Consider the following 12,116-nt stretch of genomic DNA (forward strand, 5'->3'; position numbering starts at 1 on the left):
TGCCACACCCCAACAGCTTGCCTTCATTCTGCAGCATGGATGACAGATTTCCTGTCCCTGCCTCTCTGTGCCTTTCTTCTTTCTCTCCAGACTGCAGCTCTAATAGGATGAAGCTCTAGGAGAATAAAACTTATAACCCTGTTCTCTACCAGCCCCCCAAACGTGGTGATATAACTTAAGTCACTAAAGTTCTATTTTCTCATCATAAATTGGAGGTTGAAATATGGTTTGGAAATATTGTGAGACAGCAAAAATTACTACATCTAGCAGGGCAGATGTGGTAATTAGTGAATTCCAGGTGCTGTTTCCCACAGGAGGTAGGATAGGACTCAGGAGGCAAATATCAAAGGAAATTCGTGTCACCCTGGCACTTTACCTCAGGAACATAAGTTTGTAAACAAGGGGAACAGACTCATAGCACACGCGCACCCTCTAGACACAACCGAGGAACCGAGTGGAGTTTCTCTGGAGCTGCTTTGAGGTGGAGGCTGAATGAGGGAAGTGTGTGGCTATGAGGGTACCCAGAACCTGTGGACCAGAAAACACACCTCTGGTGTGAGTGAGAATTGCTCATCTGCTGTGGAGGGAGCTCCATATGCCTCAGTCCAAATGAGTAACTCGCAAGCCAGATACAGGGAACTTACAGCACCTGTCAGGAGAATGAATCCCATTATCTAATGCCATGCCTATATCGTTAAGCATTAGTTCTAGCCCAACAGAAAGAGGCTAGAGCAAGTGAGCCATGGGGACGGTGAGCTGCTCCTCTGCATGCTATTTTCTAATTCCTAAGGAGCCAGCATCCAGGAATAATGAAGATAATGTGTGTCACAATGTACTGGGTGGGCCCAAAGATATCATCATAAACCCTTAGCTGGTCCCTGGTGACAAAACAGCTCAATGCTGCTCTATGTCTAGAAATAATAGGATTATGGATAAGGAGAAATGACAAAGAACGTTTCACCACACATAAACGATCTAACCATTTCCCTAGGCCAAGTCTGTGGAGTTGGCAGGGTGACCTGAAGGAACTCCCAGTGCTCCCAATTTATAAAGATTGAAAATGATGCCTGAAGGACCAGCATCCCTTTTGATGGCATGTCTCTGCTAATGCTGTTTGCTGAAGGGTCATCAGCACTGGCTGCAATGGCTGTATAGAATCACACACATGATTGTTACTGCTAGCCTCAGCATGGCAGAAGTATTCCAAGAGACCAAATAATTCCAGGGGTTCACCCCTCTGAGGGGTGCTTAAGCACATGGATTATGAGCTGTGAGATCTAAGTTTTAGTGGGCTCAAATTATCCAAGACACTCCTCACCATAAGCCCAGGCCCTGATTGTAACAGGAGGTGGTCTGCTAGCCTCCTGGCAGAATTTCACTTTGGTTTCCTGACTACAAAGGCCAGGGATGGGTGGGACATTGTGATAGAGAGAGCTAAGTGTCAACCACTAGAATTTCTCTCCTTAATGAACAGAAGATGCTCCTGGGACAACTGCTGAGTTTAATATAAACCTAAAAGGTAGAACAATTGATACTGCTGAACTGCTTCCATGTAACCGTGGCTTCTCCCACGTGGCCATTGTGGCTCTTGGGTCACATTTACAGACAGAAGTAGGTGGTGACTCCAAACATCCTGCTCCACATGGAAGCTATTTCCTTCACCAGGGCACTCAGCATCCAGTATGTAGCCTACTTTAGTCTGCAAATTATTTTTCCAGGCAAATCGGAAGCAGTTTGCTTTGCTCTGCCAAGCCCAGTCTACTGTACTATCAGTTTTGTATCATTCTTTCTCTCATACATTGTACTTTCTAAAACCTTGATTTTCTTTGCAGCCTTCAGAACACCACAAATCAGATCTGCCTGGAAACACTTATATTTGTGAAGTCCAGAGAGTGGGAGATGAATTCCAGCCAAAATCAGAATCTTCTTCCTTAGGGATGTTTTGGGAAGGTTGATGATCCAAGTTCCAACACAAGCTGCTGTCACCTGTCTCAAGCATCACAACTAACATCAGCAATAAGGAAGAGCGGAGCTCTTAGGGCACCTTTGAGCATTTGGAAGGCAGCATTAACCACAGCTGGGCGTGGTTTTTAATCTAACCGGGTCCAGGGGCCAGGCCTGTGTTTTATCACCAGCTGGGGGTTACACGATTGAAGGTTGTAAGCCCCTTGCCGTAATCTTCCATGAGTAGAATGGCATGTGAACATCACACCTTGGGTACGATTGAGTGTGTTTGATTAGGGCACATAAGCATATCTTTTCTATTTCTTCACCATCACTGCCTTTCCCCCATCCATTCACCTATTGGCATTATCTATGCCCCGTTGGTCTAGGACACAGAACCTCAAGCCTAGTTTATAGGCATGTCTAACTGTGCGCTGGTGTTGATTACTATTGCAGGTCTGCTCAGGGTCAACCTGGAGATAAGGAAAAAAGACCTGTCAGTGGGTAAAACTTGAGGCAATACATTAAACTGCCCATTTTTCACTGCCGAGGGAGATTTCACAAAGCAGGATGGTGGTTTGGCTAAGTAGTTAGAAAGCTGAAAGAGGTGTAACTTCAAAATTTTGTAAAGAAGAAAAAGAAGAGGAGGAGGAAGAGGGGTTTTGGAGAAAGAAACACAGAAAGAATGGTAGGAGCTGTGTGAGTGGTCAGTGAAGAGGCATCTACTACAGAGGAGGTGGTGGGGACAACGTACCACACTCTGTGACATCACTTGTCTCTTTCTTTGGAACCCCCAGAGTTTCTCGACATGCCTTTCAAGAGTCATAAGAAGTGGTTTATATTCATCAACCTTTCTGGATTTGGAATCACCTAGGAGACACACCTCTGGGCACGTCTATACAGGTATTTGCAGGAAGGTTTAACTTAGGCAGGAAATCCACCCTGAATATAGGCAACATTGTCCCACATGTCAGGACACTTGACAGAATGAGCAGGGAAAGCAAAGTGAATGCCAACATTATTCTCTCTGCTTCCTGATGGCAGAAGCAGTGTGACCATCTGCCTCACATTCCTGACACAATCCTTCCCCCACCTCTCAGCACCCCCCCACCCCCCACTGTGAAGGACTGTATCTGTTTAAAGTGTAAGCCAAGAACAAATCTTTCCTTTAAGTGCCTTGGAAGACAGTTTCAGTGAGAGATAGCACTGACCAGTGGGTGTGTCTGTAGGGAATTGTCCTAATTAAATGAAATGAGGCGGTCACACCACGGCTACTGTGGGGTCATTCCTAGGCAAGGGGCACTAAACAGGAGTGGAGACAGTGAACTGAGCCCAAGCAGGCCAACGAAAGTGCACACATCCATTTCTCTCTGCTCTTACTGTGGGCGTGATATAACTAGACGTTCGGAGTTCCGGCCTTGACTTTTCCGCAATGATAAACTATAACCTGAAACTGGAAGCCGAAAGCAAGCCTTTCTCCTCCACGTTGATTTTCGTTGGGGTATTTTATCATAGCGACAGAGATAAACCCTACACATCCCAATATCAGGGATGGATGCAGACAAAACATGGTGGTCAGTTCTTCATGAAAACTAGCCTGGGTTCTCTGCCAATACCAGAGGGAGTGTGGAGCCTCTGAGGCCAACACCATCCAGGAGGAACCGTACAGTCACCTGTCAGCATATTAGCTATGCGACATTATTGTACTTCATGCAGGTATTATACTCGCCGTGTTGATGTATAAAGGGCAGAGGCCGATTTCCCTCCCTCCCATGATGCCTCTGACAGAACAACCAGTGAGCTCATCTTTATGGGCACAGCATGGCTTCAGCTCTAAACCTGCACTTTGTAGTAGGGACATCTCTGCCATGTCAGCTGGGGCTACTACAGCAGAGGAGTAGCTTGCTGAAAGCTCAATTTAGGGTCTTTCAGGTGGTGACACCCTGAAAGGAGAAAGGATTCCACCAACAAGATCCGAATGGCTTTTGAATCCATCAGAGCGAAACAATTCCCTCTTCCTGGATGCTTAGGTGCGTACACAGGTCTAGGAACTTAGTCATGGATGTGTGAGTGCATACTCATATTTGTTTGCTTGTTTTGTTTTTGAGACAGGGCCTGACTAAGCAGTTCTGGCTGGCCTGAATCTCACTTTGTAAACCAGACTGGCCTAGAACTCATTGACCTGCCCAATCTAGTATCCCTAGTGTTGGGATTAAAGGCATGCCCAGCTCATTATATCTAGAGATGCTTATAGAATATTTTATGCTACTAGTGAATCTAGTGATTTTCATATTGATAGACATACACATCCATCCTAAATGGAGTTAAATACATATTTCGAATGAGCCTCTGGTTGTAATTTAGAATTCGGCTGCCAACCTACTTCCTACTTCCTTTATTTAAAATGGACCTTTCGCCACATCGGAGAGGCTCAGCCACATCACTCGCCCCTGCAACTCCTCAGTGCACTGTATTACGTGGTGGTAAATTTACTGTGAACCGTCTTGATGCTCTGCTTTCGATCTGCTCCAATGCCTTCTATGATTGCTGACGTCACAGTCATTTTCAAATTATTTTCAAGCCTCCTGTACTCACCAAGAAGTAGAATATTGATGGTTAGATCTGAGCTTCAGGAAAGCCTGTGCCAGTCTCTGTGCCTAGATTCACTCACGTGGCTGAGAATCCTCAAAGGCTCAGTGAGTCCTTAGGGCTTTAGCCCCTCAGTGCTGGGAAGCTCACTGTTAAGGCCGCTGACAGGGCTTCAGGCACTGTCATCTTCACCTGCTCACACAGGCTCTGCCCTCTAGGGAGGTATAGGTAAATACAACTCATCCACCTGCTTTTGTCAATAAGGATTTATGGGGACACGCCTACATCCATTTGAAATTGATTACTGCTGCTTGTATTGAGTATTATCAGACAGACTGTGAGGCAGACTGTGAACTTAAGAAATTTATTGTCTGACCCCCTGGTTGTGGGTCTATATCTATTGACAGTTGGTGACTTTTGGGGGAGAAAGAATCAGTTTTGTTCAGGAATGTGGTGCCCAAGAGGCTTCCCTTGCTCCAGTAGATGGTCCTATGGTTATTCACCCTGACAGAAGTGGTATCCAAACTGGAGTGTATGCATTCCCAGTGAGCTCACACATTATATGCCAAGATGCTAGAAAAAAGCCATCATAAATTATGTTTAACTTGATCTTGTCATTTAAACTCAGTGCTTTTGTTCACATAGACATATGTATTTAATATTAATTACTGCATGACATGTAATTAGTACTATAAAACTTCAGAAATTATTTAACTATATTACTATATAACATATAGTTATAGTTGTTTATAATCTAGTAACTAACTATAATGTATTATGATGACTATGAAATATTGTATAACTATATGGAACTCACTGAAATGTATTAATGCTTGAGATATTAATGGTTACACTAATTACTAATGCTCTTATTACATGCCAGACACTGTTAAAAATAATCCATAGAGACTGGAGAAAGGGTTCAGTGAGTAAGAGAACTTTCTGTTCATGCAGAAGACCTAGGTTCAGTTCCCAGCACCCACATGATAGCCTACAACCAGCTATAAGTACAATTCTTAGGGATCCAGTGCCCTCCTCTGAGTTCTGTGGGTACCAGGCTATGCAGGGTGTTCATACGGTCACGCAGGCACAAGGTGCACATACAGACATGCAGGCAAAACACCCATGCATATAAAATAAATAAACCAAAATTTGTTGCACAGTAATAGCTAGTCTAAAGCCATCACAAGTGTTACAGAAATTGCCTTTATTCTTGTCTTATAGGTGCAGAAACTCAAGCACACAAGTTGTAGAGCTACCACGGTCTGTGGCAAAAATGAGGATCAAACGTGGAGAGTCTTGCTCCTGACTCCACACTGAAAAAAGTTCCCTCAAATTTAGACACCTATGCTTTCCACAAACATGCACACACATGAATGAAGGTCACAGATACAGTTAATGCTGTCACGACATTCACATCCCATTGTCTAGGGGCATGGGGGAAGGGGTGCTCTCCATTGAACCTGACAGAGCCTGCAGATAGATATTAAATCTCAATGGCCACTTAGAGATCTGCACCTGCAGAACCACTTGGCATTGGTGGAATTTGGTCATTGTATTTCATCAAATTTTACCTTGGCAAACTATAGATTTAACTGTATGTGTGAGTGTCTGCTGATTCCGGAGCCAGGTCACGTCAGGAGAGCCTCCACAGCCTTCTTACACAGCATGAGTTTCAGCTGGCATCCCTGTGATGTGGGGCTCACACAACATCAATTCTAGTGCAAGCAAGGAAGAATTCACCCATGGAAACATCCGAGAACTGCCTTCAGATTGCCGAGTGGGTGGTAGAGGAAACATTTCCACGTCTTCATTGTGCCTCTGCATTCTCCCCAGGCTCACATTTTCAAAGCTGATGTTGTGTGGGCAGGAAGATTGGGGTTTGCTTACAAAAGGTACAAAAAGGACGTTAAAAACGAGCCTCTATTCTAAGCTAAACATTGAAATAGCCAGCTGAGGAGTCCTCGCGAGGGGAGTTCTCTGTGGCAATTACACGTTCTGCTTCATGCTTTCTTTTGCATTGCTCATGAGAATCACTTCAATGGAGCCTGCTGGTCATCTAAAAGGAACGTCTGATTGAGAAAGGGAGGGCTTCTCTTCCAGAGAGCTGCCTTACTGTCTTTCTTTCACTCTTGATGTTGCTCTCTCATGAGGACCTGCCTGGCTGGTGGACTGAGTTTGAAACATGTGACCAAAGCAGAATATTCACTTCGGTATTTAATTCCAGCCCAGTCCCTTCCATTTGGAAGGCAAATTGCAATGGAAGGACTCTAAGAACTCTTCCTGCTGCTGTTGTGTTAGTTACTTGGTTTTTGCTGTGGTAGAAACACCATGACAAATCAACTTAGGGGAGGGAAATTTTGTTTTGGCTTCTGGTTCAAGAGGAACCACCATTGACTCCGTCAGAGCAGGGAAGCAGGGCAGCAAGTGCATGAGGATGCAGGAACAGGAAGCTGAGTGTTCACATTTACAACAGCAAGCGCAGAGCAGACAGCATCCTGCATGACAGAGAGTCCCCAGGCTGTCCCCAGGGACATACTTCCTCCAACAAGGCCACACTCACTTTCTAACCTTTCCCAAAGAATGTCACTAACTTCAGACCAAGTCTTCAAATATCTGAGTCTATGGGAAACATTCTCATTCAAACCAAAGTATTAACTTGCTGAAATTCCTGGTTTGTGTTTCTAACCAAAGGCAGGCAGACAGTTTTATATATATATATATATATATATATATATATATATATATATATATATATATATATATATATATATATCTCACATGTATATTTATATAGTATATTTATGCAAATATGTATATATATGCAGACACACAAATATATACATAGACAAATACATATACACCCATGTACACATGTGTGTGGAGGCCAGAGGTCAACATCACGTTTTCCTTAATTGCTCTCCTTATGGATTTTTAAATGTTTTTTTATTGAATTTTTTAATTTACATTTCAAATGTTATCCCCTTTCCTGATTTCTTGTCCATAATCCACCTGTCCTATTCCCTCATCCCTTGCTTCTATGAGGCTGTTCCCCCACCCACCCCTTTGTGCCTCCTGGCCCTAACATTCCCCTGCATTGAGTCATTGAGCCTTGGCAGGACCAAGGGCTTCTCCTCCCATTGGTGCCCCACAAGGCCATCCTCTGCTATGTATGTAGCTGGAGCCATGGGTCTGTCCATGTATATTTTTTGAATGGTGGTTTAGTCCCTGGGAGCTCTGGTTGGTTGGTTTTGTTGCTCTTATGGAGTTTCAGACACACAGGTTCTCACTGAACGTGGAGCTAACCGACTTGGCTAGACAGGCTGGCAAGTGAGCTCCAGGGATTCGCCTGTCTCTTAGTCCCTACCACTAAGGTTACAGGTACATTGAACATAGTTAATAATACATTTTAATGAGGTTGAAAGTGTAAAGACCTGTGATATTGTCATTACACACAAGGATCAACACACACACACACACACACACACACACACACACACATACACACATACACCCCTGTGGTTATTTTGAGCCCTTTGTGGGCTTGTGTCTGTTATAAAAATAATTAATATGAAATCTACCTCTGAACACAATTTTAGCACACATGGTTAACTACAGGCCCTAGGGTGATACAGCAAGTGTCTAAAACTGATCCATGTCCAAAAACTAAATCTTGAATGTCATAAAAGAACTAATTTGAATGTGCTTATGTCATGCCCATCATTGTAGCACTATGGAGTGAGAGACACAACAGATTCCCAGGGCATCACTGTTGGGCATTGGACAGCCACCATACTGCGTATTTTTGCACAGTTCGTATTCCTCAAATAAGCCCATCTCTTAAACACATGCATATAAGTACATATAAACATAAATGTACACATATACTATAGATGATCATATTCACAAAGCACACTGATTGCCAGAAAGGATGATGGCAGATAGTTAGTTCATAAGCCTGTAACAAGGACATCAGCTCATTTGTGATGGTTAGAAGGTTAACTTTACTTTGGTTTCAGTGTTTTTTGTTTTGTTTTGTTTTGCAAGACAGGGTTTCTCTGTGTCTGTTTTCCCCGACTGTCCTGGAACTTCTCTATAAACTAAGCTGGTCTCAAACTCAGAGATAAGCCTCTGCCCCCTGAGTGCTGGGATTAAAGGAATGCACCACCATACGCAGCTAGAAGCCTTGTAAGTTGGTCTGCCTGACTGAGAAAGGTCTGAATCCTACAGTTCAAGCTCTTATTCTCAGCTATGAGCTCAGCACACATCTAACGAAAGCTGCACATCTACAAAACACTGTGATTCAGACTCCCTTTCAGCAACCCATGACTGTCATTTCAATGTCGGACTGTCCACTAAGAAGAACATGGCTGAGGTTTACTTGTGGCCACTGGAAGGTAAATGACTTGTGGCTTGCTTGCTTTTGTGGTCCTTCAAGCTGAACTGTTTTCTCAATCATCCACCACTTTAAGGGCTCTCATAAGGAGCTCTCCATGGCAGGCAACTGACTTTTATTCAGAGTCCCAGAGCTGATCTGCGAGCTGTTCTATAGAATGTCAGCTTTAACCACACGATGCCTCCGCCTGCACCCACAATTGCAAACTACCTATGTGATTTGGATCTTGAATATTTCAGGGGACATTGACATCACACATTAAATGCTTGGGAGTATCTAGAACCCTGGGAACTTGGGGCCTAAAGGAGGAGGTGTCACCGGGGCATGCCCTCAAGTTGTGGTCTTTCCTCTTCTCTGGTGTCTTTTGCTTTCTAGTCATGGTGGACAGTTTGGCTCTGCCAAACAAACACTGATGAAACCTCCAAAACTGACTGATAGAGAATCTTCTCTCTACAAAGTTAATGATCTCTAGTATTTTCTTATAGTGCCTGAGATTTGACCAACACAATATTAACTATTCATACCCAGTGGGTAGATTAATACTATGATAAATATAGGTGAAAGATAAACATGATATTTGGATTTTTTGAAACCTTGGAGCACTTCAACATTTCTGACTTCTTGAAAAATGTTATCTCTTATTATATAACATTTTAAAGATTTTTCTTCTAGTGAAGTAATTCAGCTAGTATCCACAGTGTTTTGAAGGTTGGGTAGTAGCAGAAAGCAGAAAGGCCATTGTTGAGGATGCTTGAGAATGTGGTCCAGCAACTGAATCTATAGAGGAACAGTTTGAAAGCTGCAGGACTGTGATAAGGGGATCTCCCTCCTCTCCTCCTCCTCCTCCTCCTCCTCCTCCTCCTCCTCCTCCTCCTCCTCCTCCTCCTCCTCCTCCTTCTTCTCCTTCTTCTTCTCCTTCTTCTTCTCCTTCTTCTTCTCCTCCCCATTTGGCCTTTCCCCAAGGAGTTCCCTGAAGACATTGCTAAACATTCCCCATCCAAGAGTATCTGAAGCTCACAGCTCTGTGGCTTACACTCACTGTCCCTCTAGACACCATCCAAGCCTGTCTCCATGTTCAAATAGGCATGGAATCCTTGCAAAACTCCTCTCACGCTAGACATCATTACTTCGGTATTTCAGCATCTTCAAGGCCAATAATAATTTGTGTCCAATATTGACCACACTCTATCTTGTCACAATAACAAAGCTGTTACAAACTAAACTTACATGAACAATTAAAAATGAGATGAAGAGGCTGGAGAGCGGCTCAGTGATCAAGAGTGCCTACTGCTCTTGCAGAGGACCAGTGTTTGGTTACAAGACCCGACTAGTGCCAGCACACAACTGCCTCAAACTCTAGCTCCAAGGCTTCCGATGCCGTCTGCTGGCCTTAGTGGGCAGTTTCACACATACACTCGCATTTTTAAAATAATTATTGAAAATATTTACTTTTACATAAGGAATTAAATCTTTGCTGAATATTTGATTCTACAGGAAATACCACCTTCAACATTTCTCAGAGTTGTTCGATGTTTTGATTTTATTATTGCCAATGCTCTGAATGCTACTTCGTATATGTATAGAAGTAAAAAATGGCTGAAATATGTTTAGGAATATTTCAGAAGCTATTGGAAAACCTAGCCATATCACATATCATCCAACAACTTCTATAAAATTCTAAGTCAACAACTCTAATAGCAACTTTTAAACTCAAACATTCTTGAACAATCCAAGCCAAAGTCACATGCTGAGGGATGGTGGGGAGTAGTCTTGTTTTGCCATAACTGGCCTACTGCTGAGAATGCATAATGGTGAGGTGCCCACCCTACTTGAGATGGCTAGGTCACCCCACCATGGTTCAGGGAACATCGACTAAGAAGGGGTTGATTATATGAGAGCTTGAGAATGGGGAAATATGCAGTAAAAAAGATGTTGTCTAGATACAACACAGCCTATGTAATCATGAACTCACTGCCTCTGTGGTCATCTGCACAAGATCTCCACAAGACTGGGTCCCTCAGCATTTCTCCATGAGTAGGGGGAGGTCATGAGATCATCCCTCTATGAGGGGCTACATGTCATGTTCTATAGTTTCTCTTGCTTAGGAAATGGGCCCCAACCACACATAGGCAGGAAACTCTAATTAAACTCAATGGCTGCACATAAAAAGAGGTTGTAAAAGTAGAAGAGGCATTTGTTGAGAAGAAGGACTCCAGAGGAAGAGGTAAGGGGCTGAGAAATGGGATAGAATGATGTAAATAACTGAAATTCATTATATAAATGTATGAGAGTTTTAAATAATAAAATTATCAGAGTTTGTTTTCTGTAACTAAACCATTATGTTTCTAATATGGAAGAAATTTTTCTCTGTGCAGTAAAATATTGCAATTTATCACACACAATAGTCTTAGACTAGAGCAAGGGTCTCTAGGCAAGTGCAGGCTAGCATTACCCAGTAGGACCACATGCAATGTGCAGTGTGTGCATGCTGGGACTTCAGAAACAAGGTTGCAGTGGTGCTGCACAGGCCGGCACAGATGTGTGCTGCCAGGAACATCGCTGGCTCAGGACATTGTTTCAAATTAAGTCTTGCTTATTGCACTGACCAAAGATATTTACTGTAGTCACCTGTCTCTCCAAGCTCCATACTCAGCTATAACCACACATAAGGCTGTGAAATGTAGTTTAATGAGAGTCATCTAACACTACACTAATACTCTGTTCACACTTCACTGTCCCTTTGGAATAGACAGACCTCCTTACCACCCTCCTGCTCACTCACTGGGATCAGGACACATTGACCTTCCCACCACCCCTCTGACTGACAAATGGCTCTTTGTTCAATTTAAGAATTATAATTTTTCGAGAATTTAATACATGAGTACCATATTTATATGATTTTGTCCCCCTTTTGTACCACAATTCCTCCCAGTCTCCCTAATTCTCTGTCAAAATCATCTTCTCTTCTTTATCATTGGTGTGTGTGTGTGTGTGTGTGTGTGTGTGTGTGTGTGTGTGTGTGTGTGTGATTTCTTAGAGTGTTCATGTGCCTCTGTCTTCAAAGCTCTTCCCAGGATAGCCTCTCTACCCCTTCTCTTCCTTTATTCAATTTGTTCTTGCTGAAGAACCATCTCATTAAACAGCCTTTCCCCAAGTGGCACAGTTAATTTCAAACCAAGTGCACTCT

The sequence above is a fragment of the Rattus norvegicus genome, chromosome 4 (assembly GCF_036323735.1).
Source record: "Rattus norvegicus strain BN/NHsdMcwi chromosome 4, GRCr8, whole genome shotgun sequence".
Lineage (NCBI taxonomy): Eukaryota > Metazoa > Chordata > Mammalia > Rodentia > Muridae > Rattus > Rattus norvegicus.